This window comes from Somniosus microcephalus, chromosome 18, assembly GCF_052327205.1.
Source record: "Somniosus microcephalus isolate GS21.2 chromosome 18, FLI_Smic_1.0, whole genome shotgun sequence".
In the NCBI taxonomy this organism is placed as follows: domain Eukaryota; kingdom Metazoa; phylum Chordata; class Chondrichthyes; order Squaliformes; family Somniosidae; genus Somniosus; species Somniosus microcephalus.
Window position 1 is genome coordinate 40,837,397 of NC_141004.1, and position 25,779 is coordinate 40,863,175.

At 44.5% G+C, this 25,779-nt stretch overlaps 1 protein-coding gene across 2 annotated transcripts in view; it reads right to left on the minus strand.

Moving 5' to 3' along the window:
- smim29 (small integral membrane protein 29) overlaps window positions 1-15,373 on the minus strand; it is a 33,967-nt gene extending 18,594 nt beyond the window's left edge. The window contains exon 1 of one of the 2 annotated variants that reach the window (XM_086011390.1): window positions 15,274-15,373. The gene's annotated coding sequence lies outside the window, so the exon portion shown is untranslated. Of the gene's footprint in view, window positions 1-14,692; window positions 15,204-15,273 lie in introns of those variants that run through there. The other variant, XM_086011391.1, reaches the window with a different exon arrangement.
- Window positions 15,374-25,779: the final 10,406 nt, after the last annotated feature.

A 25,779-nucleotide genomic window follows, 5' to 3' on the forward strand; every position in this document is an offset into this window, starting at 1 on the left:
GATAAATCACTATGCAAATGTTACATCCCCTTTCTTTTAAAAGAAAAATGTTATGCATTACTTTTGAACCTTTCTTCTACATAATGTTCTCAGTAGCATCAACATATAAGTAAACTCACATTTAACTAGCACTGAAAACATCTCAACGTTTCAATAACGATGTACAGTTTTTTTTTTTAGGGCAGTGATCCACCTACACCCTTTGACCGTTCACAAGTCAAGGATAACTCTAGGCTTGACCTCTCGTCCTGACCTTGTGTGGTATGGAACTGAGCATGCTCCTGAATCGGTCAACAATTCAGGTTCAGGTAAGTATGATGTGTTTTGTGTATTGCTCGGTTCATCACACTCTGTTGAACTGATCCTCTCGTCGGAATGACGGTGTTGTTCCTTGGGTGTTCAGGAGGTGCCTGCGATTGCGGCGGTACACCTGTCTTTCTGGGGTGCGGACGTGATACGATCGCTCAGTGTCGGCTGGCTGGATGATGACTGCTGGCTTCCAGTAGTCATGCTCCTGGATTCTGATGGATTCTCCATTGTGCAGCGGTGGCAGTAGTCTAGCTGACCTGTCATAGTATCTCTTTTGGTGTTGCTGTCTCTGTACACGTTTTGCATGCACTTGCTTGCAGCTGACGACCTCTGGCTGCAGCTGCTGGTTGGTGCTTGGAAGGATTGAGCGAAGTCTGCGGCTCATCAACAGCTGTGCTGGTGACTTGAAGTTGTCAACCGGAGTGTTGCGGTACTCAAGGAGACTGATGTCGGGGTCTCTTTTGTCCGCTTTGGCTTTGTCCATGAGTGTTTTTGCAATCTGGACAGTTCTTTCAGCAAGGCCATTACTTTGAGGGTAATGTGGGCTTGATGTGACATGTGTGAAATCCCATGCCTTGGCAAACGACTCAAACTCTTTTGATTTATATTGGGGGCCATTGTCGGAGACTAAAGTCTCTACAATGCCATGCCTGGCAAAGGCTGCCTTTAGTTTGTGGATCACAGCTGCAGATGTGGTGCTGTGAAGCTTGTCCAATTAAAAAAATCTGCTGTAGTAATCAACAGTCACTATGCAGTCCTCGTTGTTCCATGTGAACAGATCCGTTGCCGCGACCTGCCAGGGCCTGTCTGGGATACGGTGAGGTATCATGGGCTCTTTGACATTTGATGGGCGGCGTTCTAGACAAATGGAACATTTTCCGACAATGTCCTCAATGTGTTTGCACATTCCGGACCAAAACATAATGTCACGTGCTCTTTGTTTGCATTTTTCCATGCCCATATGTCCAGCATGAATTTTTGTCAACATCTCTTCTCCGAGACTGGTAGGAATGATGATTTTTCCCCTTTGAAGATGACTCCGTTGATTTGTGACAGTTCGTCTCTGTGGTTCCAGAATTCAGATATGCTCCGAGGGCATTTCCTCCTTTCCTCAGGCCATCCTTCATGTATGACTTTGCTCAGCAGTGTGAGTTGTGCATCTTTCTCTGTTGCTGCTCGGATCTCCTTCAGTTTTGAGTCACTCACAGGTAAGCTGTTGTACACCATGTGCACCTGCACATCCATGCCTTCACTAAGGCTGTTGTCCTGGTAGCTAAGAGACTTTCTGGAGAGCATGTCTGCGACATGAATGTCTTTGCCTGGACGGTGAATGATTGTGAAGTCGTACTTCTGTAGCTGAAGGATCATTCTCTGTAGCCTTGGTGGGGCTGCGGCTAGTGGTTTCCTCATGATTGACTCGAGGGGCGTGTGGTCGGATTCCACAATGACTTGTCGGCCAGACGTATTGGTGGAAACGCTTACATCCAAACAGAATTGCATATAGCTCTTTCTCGATTTGAGCATAGTTGATTTCACTGTCAGAGATCTGGAAGCGTAGCCGATGGGCTTTCCTTCTTGCAGTAATACTGCGCCTAGTCCGTACTTTGAAGCGTCCACTTGTAGTCTGAGCTCTTTGTTGGGGTCGAAGTAGGCAAGAACTGGTCCTGGTTCTCTAGTGATTAGGTCTTTCATTTTCTGAAATGCTGTCATGTTGTTTGTCCCACAAGAACTCATTGGATTGTTTGAGCAACTGACGCATGGGTGCGTTGATTTCGGAGGCGCTCGGGGCAAACTTGGCTAAGTAGTTAACCACGCCTAGTACTGTCTCTAGCTCTGCACGGTTCTTTGGCGGCTCCATCTTCTTGATGGCGGAGATTTTCTCTGGATCTGGCTTAATGCCATCAGTTGAGAGGCGATGCCCGAAATAACTGATCTCGGTGGATCCGATTATGCTTTTCTCAGGGTTGAGCCGGATACCTTTCTCCCGTGATCTTTGTAGCATCGCACGGAGGTTCCTGTCATGTTCCTCTCTATTCCTGCCATAGATGAGGATGTCATCTACGATTGTGACTACTCCGTCAAGGCCTTCATAGGTTTCGTCGATCTTCCGCTGGAATTCATCCTGAGCCGAGATAAGACCAAATGGTAAACGCAGAAATCAGTAGCGTCGAAATGGTTTGTTGAACGTTGTTAGCTTAGATGACTCTTCCGTGAGCTTGATATGCCAGTATCCTGATCATGCATCCATTACACTGAAGTAACGTGCTCCCACTAGCTTGGGTGTGATGTCATCTAGCGTTGGTAGAGGGTAGTGAGGGCGTTGGATAGCCTTGTTCAAATCTCTGGGGTCATAAGAACATAAGAAATAGGAGCAGGAGTAGGCCAATTGGCCCCTCGAGCCTGCTCCGCCATTTAATAAGATCATGGCTGATCTGATCCTAACCGCCAATCTACTATCACAGAACCATCTCCTGAATCGAACAGAATTAGACACACGAAATAGGAGCAGGATCAGGCTACACGGCCCCTGGGCCCGCTCCACTACCCACAGGGCCATGTCCGATCTGAACCTAGACTCGTGTCCAAATTCCTGCCCGCACCCCGTAACCCTTAATTCCCTTTACTTCTAGGAAACGGTCTATTTCTGTTTTAAATTTATGTAATTATGTTGCTTCTACAGCTTTTTGGGGCAGCATATTCCATAGACCTACCACCCTCAGTGAAGTAGTTCCTCCTCATCAGTTTTGAAAGAGCAGCCCCTTATTCTAAGACTATGCCCCCTAGTTCTAGTTTCACCCATCGGGAACATCCTCCCCGCATCCACCCGATCCAACCCCTTCACAATCTTATATGTTTCAATAAGATCGCCTCTCATTCTTCTGAACTCCAATGAGTAGAGTCCCAATCTACTCAACCTCTCCTCGTATGTCCATCCCCTCAACCCCGGGATTAACCGAGTGAACCTTCTTTGTACTGACTCGAGAGCAAGTATGTCTTTTCTTAAGTATGGACACCAAAACTGTATGCAGTATTCCAGGTGCGGTCTCACCAATACCTTGTACAACTGAAGCAATACATCCCTATTTTTATATTCTATCCCCCTAGCAATGAAAGCCAACATTCCATTGGCCTTCTTAATCACTTGCTGCACCTGCATACTAACCTTTTGAGTTTCGTGCACCAGGACCCCCAGATCCCTTTGTACTTCAGTACTTTCCAGTTTCTTGCCATTAAGATAATAACTTGCTCTACGATTTTTCCTGCCAAAGTGCATAACCTCACACTTTCCAGTATTGTATTCCATCTGCCAAATCTCTGCCCACTTACTTAGCCTGTCTATGTCCCCTTGCAGGTTTTTTATGTCCTCCTCACTCACTACTTTCCCTCCCATCTTAGTATCATCTGCAAACTTTGATATGTTACACTCGGTCCCCTCCTCCAAATCGTTAATATAGATTGTAAAGAGTTGGGGACCCAGCACCGACCCCTGCGGTCGAGACAGACTCTGAGCTTGCCTGTACGTGGTTTCTCAACCACTACTAACGCGTTGACCCACTCTGTCGGTTGTTTCCCGGACGATGATTTCTGTATTCTCCATGCTCTGCAGCTCCTCCTTCAGGCGACTACATAGAGCAAGGGGTATCCTTCTCGGTGGGCAAACCACAGGGGTTGCTGCTGGGTCAAGGTGAATAGTGCATTCACCTGGGAATAGTCCGATTCCTTTGAAAACATCAGCAAACTCCTCCATTACTGTCTGCTTCTCAACTGGTGCTGTCAATGATAGTACTAGCTTGATGAGGTCCATGTCTAAACATGCCTTTAGACCTAGCACTGGAGGTGCTTGAGTGTCAATAATGTAAAAGTCCAACATCATGTCGCTTTCTTTGTACTTGCATTTCATCACACATGTGCCTTTTACAATGAGCTGCTCACCCCCATAGCTGGTCAGTCTGCGTGAGGTGGGCTGTAGCTCACACTCATCCTTCAAGCTGTGATACTCACTCAGAGGAATTACATTAACCCGAGATCCAGTGTCTAGTTTAAACTTAAGCACTTTGCCTTGTTTTCCTAGCTCAATATCGGCAAAAGCTTGCTCAGTCTCTGAAATCTGTTTTTTCCTGAGACACAGAATCAATAAACAGTTCCTCTGCATTTGGCTGTCACTCACTGTGTGTACTGCTTTTCTAAAAAACAGTCCTGCAAACTTTAGCAAAGTGGTTCCGTTTACCACATTTAGTACATTGCCTTCCTTTGGCAGGGCAGTACTCCTTTTCTCCATGCCAGTTGTTTCCACAATCTCCACAGTTTTTGAAGCGTTTTATGTCTGAGTCGCCCATTTTTAGAACTCTCGCTTTTCTTTCTGTTCTGAAACACGCTCTCCGGGCAGTGTTCTTTGGTGTGTATCTATTAACTGCGTGCACTGTCTGTTCACGTGAACTGCTCGTGGCGCTGGTTATGGTTTTCAACTGTGCTTGGGCTATCTTGTGCAATCTAGCTATGTCTATAGCTTTGTCCAGCGTTAGCCCGGACCCAACATTCAAAAGTTTCTCTCTCACTGTAGCTGAATGTATTCCAAACACGATACGTTCTCTGACCATCTCATCTTTATCTGCATATACACAGTCTTTTACCAGCAGTTTTAACTCAAGTCACGAACTGTTCAAACGACTCACTAGCTCCTTGTACTTTCTCCTGAAACTTGTACCTAGCGAATATCGTATTTGTCTTGGGCATCACATATGCTTCAAAACGGTCAAAATAACCTTTCAGTACCTTTGCTTCATCCGTGGTGAGAGACCATGTGTTAAAAATGTCTCTCCCTTTTTCTTCGATCCACAGGAGTAGGTAGCTACATCATTCTTCCTGCCCTTTGCTTTTCAGTGGACCCGAAAACATTAATTCCACGTGTTGCTTGAACTTGCACCATTCTCTATAAGTTCAAGGATTCCCAATTCATTCGAGGTAAGGGAGCTCCAATGATGTCCATTTCAAATCCCTGTTCTGACACCATGTCTTGTTTTGCACACTTTGTACAAAAATAATAAATTGCAGGACAACGGAGTATTACAGTTGAAACTCTTTTAATGAAGCATCAGGTCTGTAAGCTTTCTCAATCATCCAGCACCGTGTGGACAAGATGGAGTCTGGACCCCCTGGGTCTTCTAAACAATAGCAGTCCTTACAGATGCCTGCAGGCCAATGACAACTCAGCATGTGATCACGTGAATATAATAGGTATTCCTTACAGATGCCTGCGGGCCAATGATAAATCAATATGCAAATGTTACAGTGCATAATTGTTAAATCACAAGCAAATAGTGTTAGGTGGGCTCAGATTTCACACAAAGTGGAAGGTTCCACAGCTTAGCTGGCCCTCCTAACCTTATCACATAAACATCTTGGGCCGCAGCCCTCCACTGAGTCTTCACTTAGGATCTGGAACTCAATGGCATACATGGCAACCTAGAAAACTAGCAAAATCTGACCAACAACACAAAAGCTGAGACAGCTCCCAAAAATCTAACAACTGAAGAGGAGAAAACAAGTAAAAGGAAGCAAGAAACAAAGAACCTGTATTTACATAGCACCTTTCATGACCTCAGGACATCCAATTAAGTGCTTTGGAAGTGTAGTCACCATTGTAATGTAGGTAAACATGACAGACAATTTGCACACAGCAAGGTCCCACAAACAGCAATGCGATAAATGATAAATACAATCAATGTTATGCTACACAAAATAGCTACTTGATCAATAAATCTGTTTTAGTGATGTTGGTTGAGGGATAAATGTTGGTCAGGACACCGGGAAAACTCCCCTGCTCTTCTTCGAATAGCACCATACAATCGGTTATGTCCACCCGAGGACGGCAGTCTGGCGTCAGTTTCACATCTCATCTCATCTGAAAGACGGCACCTCCGACTAGTGCAGTACGGAGGGAGTGCTGCACTGAGTGTCAGCCCAGACATGTGCTCAAGTCTCTGGAGTGGGACTTGACCCACAACTTTCTGACAGAGGCGAGAGTGCTATCACTGAATAATTAAGTGTGGCATTCAAAACACTGCTGCCTTTAATTGATCCTGCACCAAGTCCTGCTCACCCATCACCCCTGTCCTTGTTCACCTGCATTGGATCCCAGCCCATAACGCCTCAAATTTAAAATCCTCATCCTCATGTTTAAATCCCTTCATGGCCTCACCCTTCCCTACCTCTAACTTCCTTCAGTCCTAAAACCCTACCCGCTGAACACTCTTCATCTGGCTCCGGCCTTTGCACCATCACTGGTAGCTATGTCTTCAGCTGTGTAGTTCTTGCACTTAAAACCCACCTATGACCAAGCTTCTGGTTACCCCTGCTAATATCTCCTTCTTTGGTTCAGCACCCACACTTTTTTGATTACGCTTTGGGACTTTATGCTACGTTGTGTGTCAGCTGTGGCTCAGTGGGTAGCACACTTGCCTCTGAGTCAGAAGGTTGTGGGTTCAAGTCCCACACCAGGGACTTGAGCACATAAAGCTAGGCTGACACTCCAGTACTGTGCTGAGGGAGTGCTGCACTGTCGGCGGTGCTGTCTTTCAGATGAGACGTTAAACTGAGGCCCCGTCTGCTCTCTCAGGTGGATGTAAAAGATCCCATGGCACTATTTTGAAGAGGAGTAGGGGAGTTATCCCCGGTGTCCTGTCCAATACTTATCCCTCAACCAACATAACAAAAACAGATTATCTGGTCATTATCACATTGATGTTTGTGGGACCTTGCTGTGCGCAAATTGGCTGCCGCGTTTCCCACATTGCAACAGTGGCTCCACTTCAAAAGTACTTCATTGGCTGTAAAGCGCTTTGAGACGTCTGGTGGTTGTGAAAGGCGCTATATAAATGCAAGTCTTTCTTTAAGGTGCAATATAAAAGGCAAGTTACTGCTGTAGTTGGTAGGACTTCAATGACAATATTGCTCTGCACAGTTATTGTTGTCTGCGTCATCAACACCTTGCAAGGGTTTACTGGAACAAGCTACACAACTTCCGGAAGTCTTGTCAAACAACATTGCTCAAATTTCATCAAACCACAAGGAGATTGCCTAAGAAATGGCCTTTCTTTAAGCCTCACTTTAAGAGTACAAATGAACAAAAGAAAACTTGAAACTATCTGAGGTAGGAGATTAAAAGAAAAAAAATCAAATTTACCTCAAGGGACAGGCTTGCTCTAGATAGCGACCAGTAGCAGCACATATTTACTGAAAATCTCTTATTGTGGCATATACGCTTTTGCACAATAGCTGTGTTTACAATAGTAAACACACTGGCCTGTATTTTGTGGTCAGTAGCGAACGAATGGCGCCAGCCGTTCATTACACTTACCCACAGACTTTCTATAGGCTTTTGCACTGGAACTTAGTGATTAGAAATCCATTTTAGCGCGGCTCTCTCTACAGGGAATCTGGGACCTGTGTGAACAGGGCCAGCAACTGTGTATCTCCTTAGCCAATCAGACTGAAGAATCATTACTGAGACACACAGGGCTGGGTCCCGAACCTGCTCCCAACCAATCTTCCCAGAAGTCGGGTCCCCAATTTGCGCAGGGACCCAACTCCTAGCGGCGGGAAGAGGAGTATAGCCGCTTAACTGCCTGTTAACAGGTAGTTAAGAGGCTTTTTCCAATTTTTAGACTGCTGCTGCAGGCTTCCTGACGTCGGGAAACCCCGCCAGGATAAGTGAGGCATGATGTGGGTCTGCTGTCATGTTGGTGTATAGATGACAGCTGCAGAAGTAGTGTGAAGAATGCAATGGGACACTGGTGAGCTTCAGAGGTAAGGAAATGTTGGGAATGTCATTTTTAATGTGTTTAGATTTTTCTGTAGGTGACAAGTTTTGAAGTGTTTGTGTGGCCTCACCTCAAATGGGAGAAGTGACAGATCGCTTCTGTACTCTCACCTGCAGCTGCCATCTGTTTCATCCTAAGGAGAGTGTCACTGGAGAGCCTGACTGCAAGGGCTCACCTGTGTACAGTGATTGTCAGTGTTTGACAGCACCTCAATGCTGTCAAACACTGTCAAATCGTCTGTCTAAAAGTTATGGTTCATGCGCCTTTAAGAAAACTGGCAGATGAAGCGTCATCAACTGACGTCATCTGACACCGGCTTTCCCTTAATTGGACAGCAAGCCTGCAGGGCGGGCTTAACAAGGCCAATCAGGGGAAAATAGCGTCTGTGCATCGGACGTCACTGGGGGCGGGACTAGAACTCGGAACCCAGCAGAACCGCCCCCAACACGTCTCTGAGTAAAATCCAGCCCTCAGAGTCTGAACCAGGAAGTGTAAGTTAGAATAATTAATTCAATGTCAAATCACGTACAGAAAACAAAATAAAGAGGAAAAGCAAGATGGGTAAAGAGAGAGAGAGAGAGATAAAAGGAGAGAAAGAAAAAGTTTAAAAATTACTTTTTTTTAAAAAAATTTCAACAATAATTAAAATCTGAAGGAATGAGACTCCACACTTGTAAAAGTTAATTTTCAGTGCCACAGAGGTTGTGCGGCAGTAATCAAGACTTAGCACGCCGTTAAAAAATTACTTACATGGGAATGGACAAGCCCTAACTTTTTCTGGCATGTTCAGTGGATATATATCACACAAGTAGAGCAACTTCATGCCCTTCATGTATTTGAATGCTGAGTCTCTCGGTGAGATACTGGTATGGCGAAGCTTCTGGAGGAGTGGGCAACTCGGACAGCAACTTCTCGATTTCCACGTTTATGCAGTCGCCAGAAGTTGCTGTCCAATTTACTCTTTAATAACGATGATGTCGATAGCCTCACCATTATTTTTATCTCAAAATCCAGGCCAGTGTATTAGGCAACCCAATGAACAACCCAGCATAGAGTAGTAGAATTCAAAAATTCCAGCTATTAGCAGTCCAGAGCCCTCAGGCATAATATTCTTGCATTAGACAGAGGCATTGAAATGGCCTGGAAAGTGCTATTTCTGGTTAAACCTTGTTCCTATACAACTGCAGTAATTACCAGTATTCATGAAAGTAAGGAGAAACTGCAAGAAAAAAAAAGTACATTCTGCAAATTATGAATACGGAATACTTTAAAAAGGAAAGATATCAAAACTATATACACAGGCTTCTCTGAATAAAATATAAAGGAACCTTGCTACATTTTGGTAACGGAAATGCTGCAAAATCATCAAAAGACAAAGTGATATCTTAAAGCAATATGGTTGCCCTTTATTGGTCAGTACCATTAACAGTCTTAACAATTTTCATGGTTGAAGTCCTGGACAGGTAAATAAACTTGTCTATAGAGAGCAGGAGATATAAATTTTACAAACTGTTTTTAGAGACAGTATGAAAAGTATTTCTAACCGTTAATGAACTTAAATTATTTTGTGGTTGTTAACTTAGTAAGGGGAAGAAATTCAGTATAGCCCCTTTTGGGGCGTTAACTTCGCCGGGGCGCTAAAAATTAGCGCCCCTGGGCCGGAAATTGGTTGGTTTTGCCCCAAAGGGAAGCAGGGCACTACTGGAGGCACCCCACCTCCCTCGTGGGGCGCCGAGAGTGAATATCGTGGCGCTACGTGCGTCGCGCTGCGGTATTGCAGGCCTTCCTCCCCTTCTTAAAGGGGAGGGGCCTTGTGCAGCACGATCTGGGGCCCAGCTGGGCCCCCGGGGATCGGGAGTGCAGGCAAAAGAGCCCGGCACCCAAGAGAAGTGCCGGGCTCTTGGAGCACAGCCGGCACTCCACGGGGGGGGGGGGGGGGGGGTTCAGGAGGCCGGGGACGGGAGCGCAGGCAGGTGCTGGCAGGCGGCCAACAAAAATGGCCGCCCCGCACCTCGCCTTTAATTTGCGCCTCCCCGGCCGCAGGTACGCCACCCTGACCCTGTCGGACATAGCGTCCGGCGGTAAATCAGGGGGCGCTCCCGAAGATCGTGGCCGGGGCGTGAGCGGGGCGCTGCACACACCGATGACATCATCGCCAGCAGCGCAGCGCTACCGGTTAGCGCCACCACTAACCTCCCGCTGAATTTGGCGGGAGGTGTGGACAGTGCCGCGCCCGGGCGCTAGTTGGTTTGCACCCCACTTAGCGCCCTCTTAAGGCGCTAACGGGTGGCGCAACCAATTGAATTTTTCCCCCAAAGTGACTAAAAACCTGAAGCAAATGAACACCACTTCCTGGATCAACTGGTTATCCCAGTAGGCCCTCACCTGGCAATCATCCAGATGCAATACACCTACAACAACATCACAAATGCTGGAAAAGCACAGCAAGTCAGTCAACTTCTCAAAAAGGATAGACCTTTTGAGTAGGACTGCTCGTCAGAATGACATGGACAGCCTAACTGTGCCAGTTCTGTTGACAATTGACAACCAAAATATTAACCTACATTTTTCTTTAAGGTGCTAACTGACGTTATCATAGAATGGTTACAACACAGATGGAGGCCATTCGGCCTGTCGAGCCCGTGCGGGCTCTCTGCAAGAACACTTCAGCTAGTCCCACTCCCCCGCCCTTTCCCCGTAGCCCTGCAAATTGTTTTCCTTCAGGTACTTATCCAACTCCCTTTTGAAAGCTGTGATTGAGTCTGCCTCCTCCACCCTTTCAAGCAGTGCATTCCAGATCCTAACCACTCGCTGAGTAAAAAGGTTTTTCCTCATGTCACCTTTGGTTCTTCTGCCAATCACCTTAAATCGGTGTCCTCTGGTTCTCGACCCTTCTGCCAATGGGAACAGTTTCTCTCTATCTACTCTGTTTAGACCCCTCATGATTTTGAACACCTCTATCAAATCTCCTCTCAGCCTTCTCTGCTCTAAGGAGAACAACCCCAGCTTCTCCAGTCTATCCACGTAACTGAAGTCTCTGATCCCTGGAATCATTCTTGTAAATCTTTTCTGCACCCTCCCCAAGGCCTTCACATCCTTCCTAAAGTGTGGTGCCAAGAATTGGACACAATACTCCAGTTGAGGCCGAACCAGTGTTTTATACAGGTTCATCATAACGTCAACGCTTTTGTACTCTATACCTCTATTTATGAAGCCCAGGATCCTGTAAGCTTTTTTAACTGCTTTCTCAACCTGCCCTGCCACCTTCAACTATTTGTGTACATATACCCCTAGGTCTCTCTGCATGTTCTGTGCATTTCCAGCATTTTCTGGCTTTAGCTTCATGAGGCCTTGGCTAAAATCTCATTCCAAAGACAGTACCTCTGATAGCGCAGCATTCCTTTGGTACTGCACTGAAGTATCAACCTGGATTATATGCTCAAGTCTCTGTAGTTGTGGCTAACCCGGCTTCATTCATACCCAAGGTCCAGCATGGGGTACGGTTATGTAGAAATAGGGTGGTGAAGCACAGTTTTTATTTACATCTGTGTTTTAAAAACACTATCTGCTTTCTCTGAGTGAGCACATCAGGGGTTGGCTATCATAGCACAGATAATTGCTTAAAGAGCAACAGATCCTATATGTATTTTCCTGATATAAAAATAGAAAATGCTGGAAATACAAGGTTACATTTTGATGTAACCTCTCATCAAAGCTCAACTACTTTCCTGCTTCAATCCAAAACTTTTGATGACCTATATACCAAGCAAGTATGGCATTCTTTCCTTCCATCCCAAATGTTGGTCTGGGCATGTTTATTTTCATGTAGCCTACAAAGTACCAGCATAGTTCACTAACCTGGTGAACTAGTGAAACTTGCCCACTTGAACCACCGTCATAACAGGCAATTTGTTTTCTATATCTACTACCAGATAAGAACATAAGAAATAGGAGCAGTTGTGGGCCATATGGCCCCTTGAGCCTGCTCCGCCATTCACTAAGATCGTGGCTGATCTTCTACATCAACTCCACTTTCCCACCCTATCCCCATATCCCTGGATTCCCTTAGTGTCTAAAAATCTATCGATCTCAGTCTTGAATACACTCAATGACTGAGCATCCACAGCCCTCTGGGGTAGAGAATTCCAAAGATTCACTACCCTCCAAGTGAAGAAATTTCTCCTCAACTTAGTTCTAAATGGCCGACCCCTTATTCTGAGACTATGACCCCTAGTTCTAGACTCTCCAGCCAGGGGAAACAGTCTCTCAGCATCTACCCTGTCAAGCCCTTTATGAATTTTATACATTTCAATGAGATCATCGCACATTCTTCTAAACTCCAGAGAATAAAGGCCCATTCTACTCAATCTCTCCTCCCGAGAATCAATCTAGTGAATAGTATATAGTAGATATTGTCACTACAGGGTCTCAACTGGAATACTCTCCACTTTCAATATTGGCCATATTAGTATTTTTCAGAAAAGCCACTACATAAAGCTCACTTCAAAACTGTTATTTCTTTTGCTCTACAAGTCTAATTATAACTATAGGAACCGACTGAGCACCTATTAGGTTGCATGATGCCAACCAGATCTATCTGGACGATCATCACAGCTTGTGATGCAGCAACCTTGGAATATTCCAGCTGTCTGGCCAGATAAGTGAAGTTAATGATGTCATTAGTTTAGGAGAAAAGAATTGGTAGTTATGATGTTACCTGGTTAACAGTGGATGAACAGCCATGGTACTGACCATAAGTTACAAAATATTCAGCACACCAACTCACCAGGTACAAGTCGTAGCACAGTTCGTCATCATGTACCTTTTATTTACGACTTAGATGATGGCATAGAAAGTCATATATCCACATTTGCCGATGACACAAAGCTAGGTGGAATTGTAGGCAGTGTAGATGGAAGCATAAAATTACAAAGGGACATCGACAGATTAAGTGAATGGGGTAAAACTGTGGCAAATGGATTTCAATGTAGGCAAATGTGAGGTCATCCACTTTGGGCCTAAAAAGGATAGAACAGGGTACATTCTAAATGGTGAAAGGCTAAAAAAAAGTGGAGGTCCAAAGAGACTTGGGGGTTCCAGGTACATAGATAATTAAAATGTCATGAACAGGTACAGAAAATAATCAAAAAGGCTAATGGGATGCTGGCCTTTATATCTAGAAGACTAAAGTACAAGGGGATAGAAGTTATGCTGCAGCTGTACAAATCCTGGTTAGACCACACCTGGAGTACTGTGAGCAGTTCTGGGCACCACACCTTAGGAAGGATTCGATTCAAGATGGCGACCGAGGCGGTTCGGAGCTAAGCGCTCTCCTGCTTCGGACAGCCCGCACCCCCCGCCGCCCGCTCCCGATGCCGGAGCGATGCGTTCGGCGAGTCGGGCGGAGGCAGCGCAGCAGCGGGAAGTGGCAGCAGCAGCCACGAAGACCAGCTTCGGCCCGTCGCCCGGCAGCTCCTCGTCGTGAATTTCTGTTTCGGACTAGGAGGGGGGGAGCCGGGCATGGCGATTGGAGGCCGGACGTGAGCGCGAGAGGCTGGCCCCGGGCCGTTGCAAAATTGAACCGGCGACAGTGCGGGAAGCTCGCAGTTCGAGGGGAAGGAGGGAGAGCCGGGCATGGAGACCTGAGGCCAGAAGGTGAGCGTGAGAAGGAGGACACCATATTGTGGAGCCGGCAACAGGGCAGAGTCATCCACGGAGACGGAGGGGTTGATGGACATCGCGTTCCCACTGCCATTGGACACAATTGAATTGACTTTTACTGAACATGGCGCTGTAGATAGCGACGTGTCTCTGTGAGCTCCCACAGCCTATTGTGGAAGTGATCGGGGAGTAAAAACATTCCATTGTAGTAATACATATGGCAAATAAAATTGATCTGATTTGATATGTTGGCCTTGGAGGGAGTACAGCGTAGGTTTACCTAAATGATACCCAGACTTCACGGGTTAAGTTATGAGGAGAGATTACATAAATTAGGGTTGTATTGCCTAGAATTAAAGGGTGATCTGATCAAAGTTTTCAACATATTAAGGATAGAGAGAAACTATTTCTGCTGGTTGGGGATTCTAGGACTAGGGGGCACAGTCTAAAAATTAGAGCCAGAGCTTTCAGGAGTGAAATTAGGAAACACTTCTACACACACAGGGTGGTAGAAGTTTGGAACTCTTGTCCGCAAATGGCAATTGATGCTAGATCAATTGTTAATTTTATATTGGAGATTGATAGCTTTCTGTTAACCAAAGGTATTAAGAGAAATGTGCCACAGGCACCCGCCACTCCTATGGAGTTAGGTCGCAGATCAGCCATGAGCTCATTGAATGGCGGTGAAGGCTCGAGGGGCTGAATGGCCTACTCCTGTTCCTATTCTTGAACACAGCAGCAAACTTTGCCTAGTTCTGCACAGAGCTTCATGGACATGACAGAAACAAATCAACAACTAACAAGAGGTGGGTCCTTCCAATAATTTCAAGGAGGCTCCTACAATCCACAATCTTTGATTTTTTTGGGAAAAACATAAATGCATTATTGAAGATCTAACTTACATGAAGATAAATCCAGTAAAACCCACATTCCTTCCAGGTACAAGTTTCTACTGCAATGTTCCTGGTAATGGAAAACCAACACAGCTCTGTCCCTGAGCAAATGAGGTTGTCACATGAAAGTCCTTGAGGATGTTTGGCTGTTACTTTGCATCTGATGTTGCCACCAACTTAGATACATGGCATAGTTGATGAGGTTTTAAAAAAACAAACACAATTCTTTCTATTTTGAACCGTTAAGATTGCTCCTGCTAATAAAATGAAGGCCTAAAAAAAATATCAGCAAATGCATTGATACCAGAGACGGGAGAGGAGCTGGAGCTGGTCCTGGGAAGCACTACAGCAGAAGCTTCTCAGGGCCTCATTAAACTGCACTCAGGTTGCTCAATGTAACAGGTTAGCGATTCTACAGCGTTCCCCTTTGCGGAAGGCGGTCAACTCCCAATACCAGGAAGTCGCTGCAGCCACAGCGGGATTATACATGAACACCAGGGCATTGCACTTCATAAACCCCCGCGCAGCCCACCCCCTTCCCCGATATCCTCGGCAACATACAGTGTGCACCCATCCCAACCCTCTCTTACCTCCCCTCTGGTCTTCCCTGCTTCACAGCGAAAAAGAAAACCCCCCTCCACAGCCTTTCAACTGATTGACAGTCAATCCACCCATTGAGACAAGGAGGCACCGGGCTCGGATACGAGCTATCAACCAATCGAAAAAATCAAAAGGCGGGTCTCCTGAGATGTCAGGAAGAGCTGCAGCGACTGTGCTGGGCAAGAGGGGGAGACAGCAGCAAATACTCGAGTACATCAGCATCAGAGCATCACTTCAGTTACCAGGGTTGTCAACATCTAGGAAACGTTAGGAAGGAGATTTATGATCATAAAAAGGGAGATTTAAACAACAGTAGCTTGGTTTATTTTTAAACGTGAAACACAGGAAATGTTGGAACTGCACAGCACCTGAAAAGATAAAGATAAGTTATGATTTATGGCCTGAGTTTATGCCACTGGTGCAGAGCCTTGCCTGCTGGCCACGAATATTGGGTAGTCGTGGGCAGTGTGCCCCCATTTTCCCAATATATGTGATGGCAGGCAAGGACCCACGCCGGTAACATGAACTCAAAAAATGACCCCCAATGTCCTTCTGATACAGGACTCGCTCAGTGAGCTAATCTAGCTTGCTGCATTGGAGATGAAAAGAGAACAGCAAATACTGGATATCAGAAACAAAAACAGAACATGCTGGAGATATGCTGCAAGTCCATCAGAGGAGGGGCCAAAGCACCAAGCTAACTGCTTATCAGATGCTGACTGGTTTGCTGTGTATTTCCATCATTATCTGTTTATTTTAAGATTGACAATATTTATATATTTTTTATTTTCTATTTAAGTGATAGACATCAAAAGAGACTAAACTGTTAAACCAAAATAAGTGACTGTCAATCCTTATAAATGAGACACTTGACAGGTCTGACTCCTTATATTAAAATATTGATTATTGTTGCTTTTTTTTATTTTGGAAGCAGGCTAGAAAAACCAGTCAACTTAGTGATCCTTCTCAGCCATACATACTCTGGATTACCAGCATTCTGTTAATATTACTTTCCCTGTGATTTGTTCAGTGGCTCAGGAAGCTCACTAATGAAGGTGTATTTGTTTATTTTCTCTATGGCCCTGCCATTCTTGCCCAAACTGCCTCCAGTTGCCATGTGACAAGCAAGACAAGACCACAACTTTCCCCCCACAGTTTTTACTCACTCATTGCAATATGTTCCAGTTAATTTGCCCTTAAAAATGTATTCTTTCTTGTAGTCAGTCATGGAGAGATAGCATTTCAGTGGGGGAGAAACATTGTGCCTTTTTTGACTTCCAGATTAGGAAGCTCATAACCTTGTTACTGTCATTCTATCATTATCTCATTGCTTATCTTGTCACCTGTACATGTCTCTCCAGAAAAGTGCATGGTCGTGTCAGTCAGAAAGCACCAGAAGAGATCTGTTTTGAAGGCATTAAAAATGTCAAATGACTCATACTCTGAGAGAAGCATCATCCCACCACAACATCTAGATCCGCACCTGCTTCACAGTACAATACTGTGACATTTCTTCTCCCTTCCGATCCACCATCAGTGGCTTTGAAGTCTTCCATGTCAAGTTGCTGGGGTAGGATGACTGCTTTCTCACTCTAGGAGTGTGCACTTGACCAGTAGAGTTTGCAGACGTGTTCCTATTGAGACCAGCTGTCCACATCCATACGGGTGGGCTATCATGCATTCTGTCTCGGTACAGTGCCTTTGCTCATTTTTGAGCAACATTTAATGAGGGGGTGTGGGTGGGTAGAATAGTGCCAACTTGAATGAGCGGAGTGCAAGAAGAGCACCGGCCTGATTTGGGTTGGAGGGGGAGAAGAATGCCAGGTTGAATTCAGGGAGAAAAGGAAAAGTGTGCCAGTGTGTACTGAAAAGATAGAAGGTGGAGAGAGTGGCCCCGATGTTGCTCTGGGGAACACTCAGTTACCCAGGTGCTATAGAGTGGAAATGGGGGTGAGACCCAATACGTCAGCTTTCTGCCCCCTTTCTCTTGCAGCATCCCAACAATTCTTCAGGCTTTGAGGCCTTTTGGCCACTGTTTCCAACAACATCCAGGAGGCCCCAAGACCAGCAGATGGTGCTGCAGTTTCAGGCTTCTCAGGCCTTCAGCTGAGCTTTTGTTTCCTCCTTTGTTTCTCAGCGCAAGGCAATACCAGGGAGAGAGCCTGCACAGGGATTGCGACTGGGCCATGTTAATGACCTGGGCCACCAAATACGGAGAAGGCCTCTGAGGCCTAGGCAGGTATATGCTACGCTTGTCCAGCATCCAGGCAAGGCAGGAGAAGGACTATCGGGGCCCTGTTTCTGTGAAAGGGTGGGGAGTTGGATGGTACAGTGTCTCTGTGAATTGGGGAGGGCTAGTTGTATTTGGAAGAATGACTGTTGAAGTAACTCTTGAAGAAGTGATGGTCTGATTAATCAGTTCAAAATCCAAATGTCACTGTTTATCCTTTTTCAGATTGAAAATTTAGCAATGGTGAAGTACAAAAATGATTAAAATTAACCCAAATTCACCATTTTTAAGGTAACAATTCAAGATTTTCCAGGGATGCATTCCCTGGATTTCCCTTTCAGGTTTTCATGTACTTATTTTCTTTTAATAAAAATAAAGAACTGCTGGGTATACAGTCTATCCCTTTTAATTCAAATTATCTGATAATTCAATTTTTTAGCACTATGTTCCCACTCAGCTGTGTTATTTATGTTAACTCAAATTATTGGATCATTTGAATTTCTTGCCGCATAAAACAACTTTGAATTATCAGAAGTAGTCCATAACTACTTCTTAAGTTACAAAGCCTATGTAAGCACTTGTTTTCACATCTTATTTTTAGGGGCTATGATATTTATTTTGAAGCTGTTGGTCTGCTTTTGCTAGTTTCCTAGGTTGGCAGGTATGCTACTGAGATCATTAACCCAATACTGTATGTAGGCAAAACTCACACCCTGCAGCCTACATGAACAGCAAGGTTTGCACTTAATAATGTTCAGGTGGTATCTGACCACAGAAGCATCATTTTGTAGGTCAATGGGCATTATCAAGGAAGCACTCATGATGCCATCATTATGTGGCTGTCCACGGTGCCTGCATTATTTGAAGGAGATGAGACAATGATGGGATGGCTATTAGGAGATCACAGATAACCTCTGTATCCATGGCTGCTGACCCCACTGCAAAAGCCCCTGACAGGAAGCCTCAGCATCTGCTTACTGTTCCTCAGCCAGCATCTCCACCTGCAAGGAAAGAGTGTCATCAAGCTTTGGTATGATGAAAGAGTATATTCAAAAAGGTCATGATCTTGTTGAATGGCGGTGCAGGCTCGAAGGGCTGTATGGCCTACTCCTGCTCCTAACTCTTATGTATGTTCTTCGGTAATGGTTGTGTGCAAGGTTTTAAATGGTGTTTCTCAGAGAGTATGGGGTTTCCAACTTAGGCTTGATGAGCTATACAAGAAACCTGTGCAAATGTGAGAAGCACACTTACCTTCACCTTTTCCCTGACACCAGATATGAGGGGTCTGGGTGATTGCATTGACTCCCTCCATGCAGCTTGAATCTCTAAAATTAGAGCTAAGCAGTTCAGGGATGATGTCAGGAAGCACTTCTTCACACAAAGGGCAGTGAAAATCTGGAACTCTCTCCCTCAAAAAGCTGTTGAGGGTCAGTCGATTGAAAATTAGAAAATTGAGGTTGATAGGTTTTTGGTAGGCAAGGATAATAAGGGTTACAGAACCAAGGCGGATCGATGGAGTTAAGATACAGATTAGCCATGATCTAATTGAATGGCAGAACAGGCTCGAGGGGCTGAATGGTCGACTGCTGTTCCTATGTTTCTTCCTATGTTCTACTTTTACTGGAGGGTGGTCTTCAGCCCCAAATAGGGTCAGACTGCTTTGGTGCACTTCCTGCAGCAACACCTCCAACTCTTCAACATCAAAGGAAGCAGTGTTGCCCGTGTGTCTCTGCTGTGCCATTATGAACAATTAGTTTGCTTTTCAGCCACCAGTACAGCTTCCCATTTAATAGTGAGACCTAGCTCTTTCAGAGCTGAAGCCTCCTTGGATTTTATGCTCCTCAGCCAAGCGTTCAACAGGTCAAGCTAACTGGACAGGTTTTCATGTGCCAGGAGCCTATTCAATTTAAGAAGAGGACTTTCTGTTGCACAATTCAGCAAGACCCAACCCCAAGCCACTGGTGCCGCTGAGTTTGTGTCGTGGGCCAGCTCAATGCCATTTTTACCATTCTTGTAAAATTGGGACTCATATCTTTTATATGAAGCCCTTGGAAATATATATTAGGCCCAAAGTTCGAGTCGGACCCAAGGGCAGAGAGCAGGCAGACCCTGGTTCTGCTAGGCATGCGCGCCCTTTTTTGCAATCACCATTTTTCAGTGGGCAGGTCAGGAGTGTCATTCCTCCACCTGCCTCCCCTCTGTCAAGGGGGCATGTCTGGAGGAGTTCTTAGGCTACTCTGGCAATTATGCCCATTCCACCCTTATAAGACCTCAAATTAACTCTTGCCAGCTGAGAGCTGCCGTGAATTCTTCTGAGGCCTTTTGAAATGCCCCACATTTTTAGCAGGCAAAAAATAATAAATCCCAGGGGACTTGATTATCTTTCATCTGGAGACAGAATGATTCCCTTCAGAGCTGAAGAAATTTGTGAGTTTATTTCAGCCTGGAAGGACCTCAGGCACTGCAGCTGTGGGCCACTCCACCTTACAAGGATAGATTGAGGCAGAGGCTACTGAAGTGCACTTGCAGGCACTGGCTGCCTGCTCTGCTAATGTCAATGAGCCTGTTCCCACAATTTGGCACAGCAGAAACAGAGTTTAGTTGCTTTGTGGCTGATAAGTTCCCATGAAAGTTGGTATCGGAAGAGCTGCTTTACCTCTTTATCACTTGCTTCAGTTGTGCTAAAGTCCCATCAATGCCTCATGCACAGTCTGTGTTCTGGTGACTTGGCAAACAATAATAGAATGCTTTATTGAGGACAGAAAATAAATAATGAATAATGAGTGGAAGTGAAAACTGTTGGGACAAACATGCTTACAAAAACAACTTGCATAAAAAATGCCCTAAAGCTCATCACAAATAAGCATAATAAAACAGATGTTGAGCTACAAAGGAAGAGTTTCGGAGGGGAACTGAAGGCTAGTTCAAAGAGATAGGTTTTGTGTAGGTTTTCAAAACTGGAGAGAGAGGCGCAGAGTGTGAGAGGCTTAGGTAGGAAGGTCAAAAGAGTAGGACAAAGATGGCTGAAGGCTTTGCCACCAAAAGTGGATCAAAGGGAGTGAAGGGTGAACAGCAGGCATGGAGTCTTCAGGAAACAGTAGAGTGCAGGAGGGGATTGCAGAGATAGGGTGGGTCACGGTCATGAAGGGATTTGTAGGTGATGATAAGGATCTTGAATTGAATGAGTTGGGGATAGAGAACCAGAGTAGGGGTGATGGGCAACTGGAACTATATTAGGGGACAGAATACAAGTTGCAGAGTTTTGGACAAGTTGGAGTTTATGGAAGATGAAGGATGGGAGGCCAGCAATGAGAGCATTAGAATTGTCAATAATAAAAACAGAAAATGCTGGAAGCACTCAGCAGGCCAGGCAGCATCTGTGGAGAGAGAAGAGTTAACGTTTCAGGTCGATGACCTTTCATTAGAACTGGAAAAAGTTAGAGATGTAACAGGTTTTAAGCAAGTGCAGTGGCAGGGAAAGGGGGTGGAGAGGAAAGAACAAAAGGGAAAGTCTGTGATAGGATGGAAGGCAGGAGAGATTAAATGACAAAAAGGGATGATAGGACAAGGCAAAAGAGAGTGGTAATGGGACAAGAAAAGAAACAAAAGATGGGTCTCGAGGAGGTGTAAATGACCACAGCAGAATCATTACCAACAGCTGATGGGGGCAGTGGCGGAGGGGTTGAAGGAGAGGCAGAGGTGAAACGAAACGTTCTTGGTGATGGATATGGTGTGGGGTATAAACCTCAACTCAGGGTCAAACAGGATGCAAAAATCTATAAGACTGGCCAGGGAGGGAAATGGAATCAGAAGCAAGAGAGCAGAGTTTGTGGCTGGGGACAAAGACAATAGCTTTGGTCATCTCGATGTTGAGCTGGAAGAAGATGTGATTTATCCAGGACTTCATGTTGAATAAGCAATTTGACAACATAGAGGTAGTCAAGGGTTTGAGAGAAACAGTGGTTAATTGTGGATGCAGACTGCAGTGTCTGGATGGGACGGGTTAGATAGATCAGCTGGTCTTTTCCTGTCCTTTATCTTATGTTCGTATAATGGCACAGCTTAGTACCATTCTGAGAACAACTACATGTCCAGAACAGACTGGCAAAAAGGTTAAAGAAGCAGTCTGTAGTTATTACTTGATTTACAATGCAATTAGTGGGAATTTATTAATTGCTTCTTGCAAAAGAACTAATTTAAATTCTGCTTAAAAATTGCCTGTAGTGGTAGAAGCAGCTTATGACTTTAGGACTATAATACTATAGCCCTAAAGACATAGCACTGGAGAGGTACCACCAACGTTGCCTCCGCAAGATCCTGCAAATCCATTGGCAGGATAGGTGCACCTACGTCAGTGTTCTTGCTCAGGCCAACATCCCCAGCATCGAAGCTCTGACCACGCTCAATCAGCTCCAATGGACGGGTCACATTGTCCGCATGCCCGATACGAGACTCCCAAAACAAGCGCTCTACTCGGAGCTCCGGCATGGCAAGAGAGCCCCAGGTGGGCAGAGGCAACGCTTCAAGGACACCCTCAAAGCCTCCTTGAAAAAGTGTAACATCCCCACCGACACCTGGGAATCCCTGGCCTAAGACCGCACAAAGTGGAGGCGAAGCATCCGGGAAGGTGCCGAACACCTCGAGTCTCTTCGCTGGGAGCAAGCGGAAGCCAAGCGCAGGCAGCGCAAGGAGCGCACGTCAACCCAAGCACTCCACCCACCCGCCCCTTCAACCATCGTCTGCCCCACCTGTGACAGAGACTGTAGGTCCCGCATTGGACTAGTCAGTCACCTGCGAACTCATTTTTAATGTGGAAGCAAGTCATCCTCAGTTCCGAGGGACTGCCTAAGAAGAAGAAGATAATACTAATACTGAGCCACCTGGTGGCGATATTATCATTCTTTAAGCTCTGCTCAAAACACTGGTAACAACTGTCGGGTGAAGAAAATGAGGCTGCTAACTAGGTGATGAATTATGTAGTGACCAAAGGCCACGTGTCAGCGACAGTCACCCTCCCTTTGTTTGCAATGTATCGATGAGGACCCTTATGTGCTGTGAAATACATTACCTATGATATTACAAAAATACAGATAAAGTAAATTAATACTTCTGTATTTATTTAAATGTGTACTTAAAGCTTATTCAGGACTCAGCAATTTACATTGTAATAGCTGATCGTTCAATCAGAGCTGCCATTTTTGACTGTTTACAAGGGTTGCCAGTACTCAATATAACTCTTATATAGTGAAGAAATTGCGATAAATTATGATGCAATCGTAATTTTTATGCAATGTATATCTACAAATTAACTACTGAAATTCTATTATATGATGGGGACTTTCCAAATACAAGTTAAATGGAATTACATTCTATATAACAGTATGTATGATTTATCTGGCATTAGGGCAGTATAGTGTTTATGTTACTTGACTAGTAATCCAGAGGCCTAGATTAATGATCTGGAGACATGAGTTCGAATCCCACCACAGGCAAATGGGGAATTTAAATTCAGTTAATTAAATCAATCTGGAATAAAAAGCTAGTATCATGAAACTACCGGATTGTCATAAAAATCCATCTGGTTCACTAATGTCCTTTAGGGAAGGAAATCTGCTGTCCTTACCGGGTCTGGCCTATATGTGACTCCAGACCCACAGCAATGTTGACTCTTAACTGCCCTCTGCGGTTCAAGAAGACGACTCACAACTAGGGATGGGCAATAAATGCCGGCCTTGCCAGCGACGCCCACATCCTGTGAACAAATAAAAAAAAGAGGCCAACAACAACAACAACAAGAGGACTAAAGTCTACATTAGTTTAAAGTAAGTTCAAAACAGATATTGGAACAAAATGTTTATTCAAAGGGCGATACACGTCTGAAATAATCCACCAGATAAAGTAGTGGAGTCAAAGGTATTAAAGGAATTCAAAGTGCATGTGGATGCTGGATCAGGTGTGTTGGAGCAGTAGAAGGATGAGCTTAGATGTGCCGAATGTCCTTTTCTCATTCTAAACTTTACCGTATATTTTTAGAAGCAATTCCTGGAGAGAAGGACAGACCAAAAACAGACAGTAAGTTTAATTTTGTAATTTTAACCCCTCTCTTCCCCCCCCCCCCCTTTCCAGAATGTTTAGGACAAATGGAGTCTTTTTTGCTGCTGTTCTCCATCAGCATCCAGAAGGCCTCAATCCTTAGTATGCAGCTGCAGGCCTGAGAAACCATCAGCTGTGCTCAAATTTCCTTCAGCCAGCACTGGACCCTACATAAGGACAAGCCTGTGACAGGGATGTTCCCCCCTATCCACCCCCCACAGTGCCTTACCATTCCCACAAAAGGCTATATTCCACTGTGATGTTTTGTTATGAGAAATGTATCTCTACGCCCCACACAGCTATCACAGTCTGCCATAGATTTCCTAGTCATGCAACATGACTGTAGGTAAGTGGGTGACTCTCCTCTTCATTACCGGAAATTATAGAATAAAAACAGCTCATGTAGGAAAACACAGTCAAGGTCAATGAAGAGAAAAGACAGATTAATGTTTCAGGTTTAAATTTTATCAGAATTTAGGTCTGGATTATGGAGTTTAATAGTTGAAATAATGTTTGCTGATGGATTTCAGTTGCATTTTATTATTCTGCCATTCCACAATCCAGACCATTTTCTCAAATAGTGCACAAATTCTTCTAGTAAAAGGACATTTTCTTCATGAAAAATTACTTGGTAACCTGATTTCTTTTTGTTTAGGGAGGGAGGGAGAAGAGCAAAACATGACTTTTTATTACATTGGAGTTGCACAGCACACAAGTGGTGCAATCGTGCATTGCGTGTCTGCAAAAAAAATATTAAATCGTTTACCAGTATCTTTTATGAAGATGATGATTTGGAGAGATTAGCTAAAATGGGCTGATTGGGCTTCCTTGTCTTTTTTTATCTTGTGATTTTGTTACCTTATGAATTTTGGGTGAAATCATCCCATCGTTAAGGCTATTTGGGCAGTGAATGTGACCTAATTATCAACATTCAGCATGTAGGCGATTTTGTGCCATTTTTGTATGTGTATTCAAAGCTCTAAATTACGTCATCCATTGGAACATTAGCTAGGATTATACAAAGTAAATTGTTTACCAAGTAGGAATAAACCATTTGACCTTTATTAACCAGTCAGATTTATTTTGCACTCCCAGAACTGAAGCAAAATTGCTTAACAAAACCCCAGAAAAAAATAGCTTTGTGTTTTACTGAAAGAGGAGAAACAAACTCAAAAAAGCCATTTATCAACACTATCTACACAAGTTCTTGTTTGTGCGATCAGTGATGTTGGGCACCAGAACTTAATGTGTTCGTAGAGAAGTTTAACTTAACAGAATTTATTCAAGGTATTGTGCAGATCAAGGACAAATTGCCTGACCTGGAGAACAGACGTGGCTAGCTTCAGTCATTTTCATACCAAACTTTGGCTAATTTTATTCATGGTTATCTGTGCTCAAGGCTACCCTAGTGCCATTTCTGCATTCCTCTATTATCTCAAGTTGGTTACAAATTAGAGGCCATTTTCTTCAACAAAGAACGTCTGTTTACATTTATTTCCTTGTTATTTCAACTAGGCTACAACTTTCCCACAAAGAACACCAGCTTCACTGTCCAGCTTTGCCCAATTAGTTTACACAGGCACAACCCAATGATGAATGCTGGTGCCTACACCATTAAAGTAGATCCTCAATTAGATGTGTAGTTAATATGAGCATAACTTAATTCAAAACACTGCTGTCTGCAGCAGTAAGGTTCATTTTTAGTGGGCAGACATGTTTAACAGTACAACAGTATAATTGTCCAGTTACTAAAATCTCACCTGCTTACAGTAGCCATGCTCGAAGCCCGTTGAGCCAGGGTAAGTGTGGATTGGTGCCAATAAGAAAAGCGTCATAAGGAAGCACTAGCACATATCCACCCAGTCCTCAAATTCTGGTAGTTTTAAAAAATAAAGTATTATATGTTTTACCATAGCATTTAGTGCGTAAAAGTACTAATCACATATAATGTAGGCTAGGACTGATCCCAGTGCAGGGAAATATAGCATGGGCTGGTAATAGTACTAAAAGGCACAAACTGTCTTTTTCAGGTAGGCAAGGATCAGGTGTATATGGTTTTCTGTTCAGGGTGTTACAGTATATCTCACTCAGGATGGTAATAGTGTAGTGAGGTACATAGCCCTAGACATTTGATTGCCCAGTGCCCGATTTTCAGGCGTGAATCAGGTGGCTA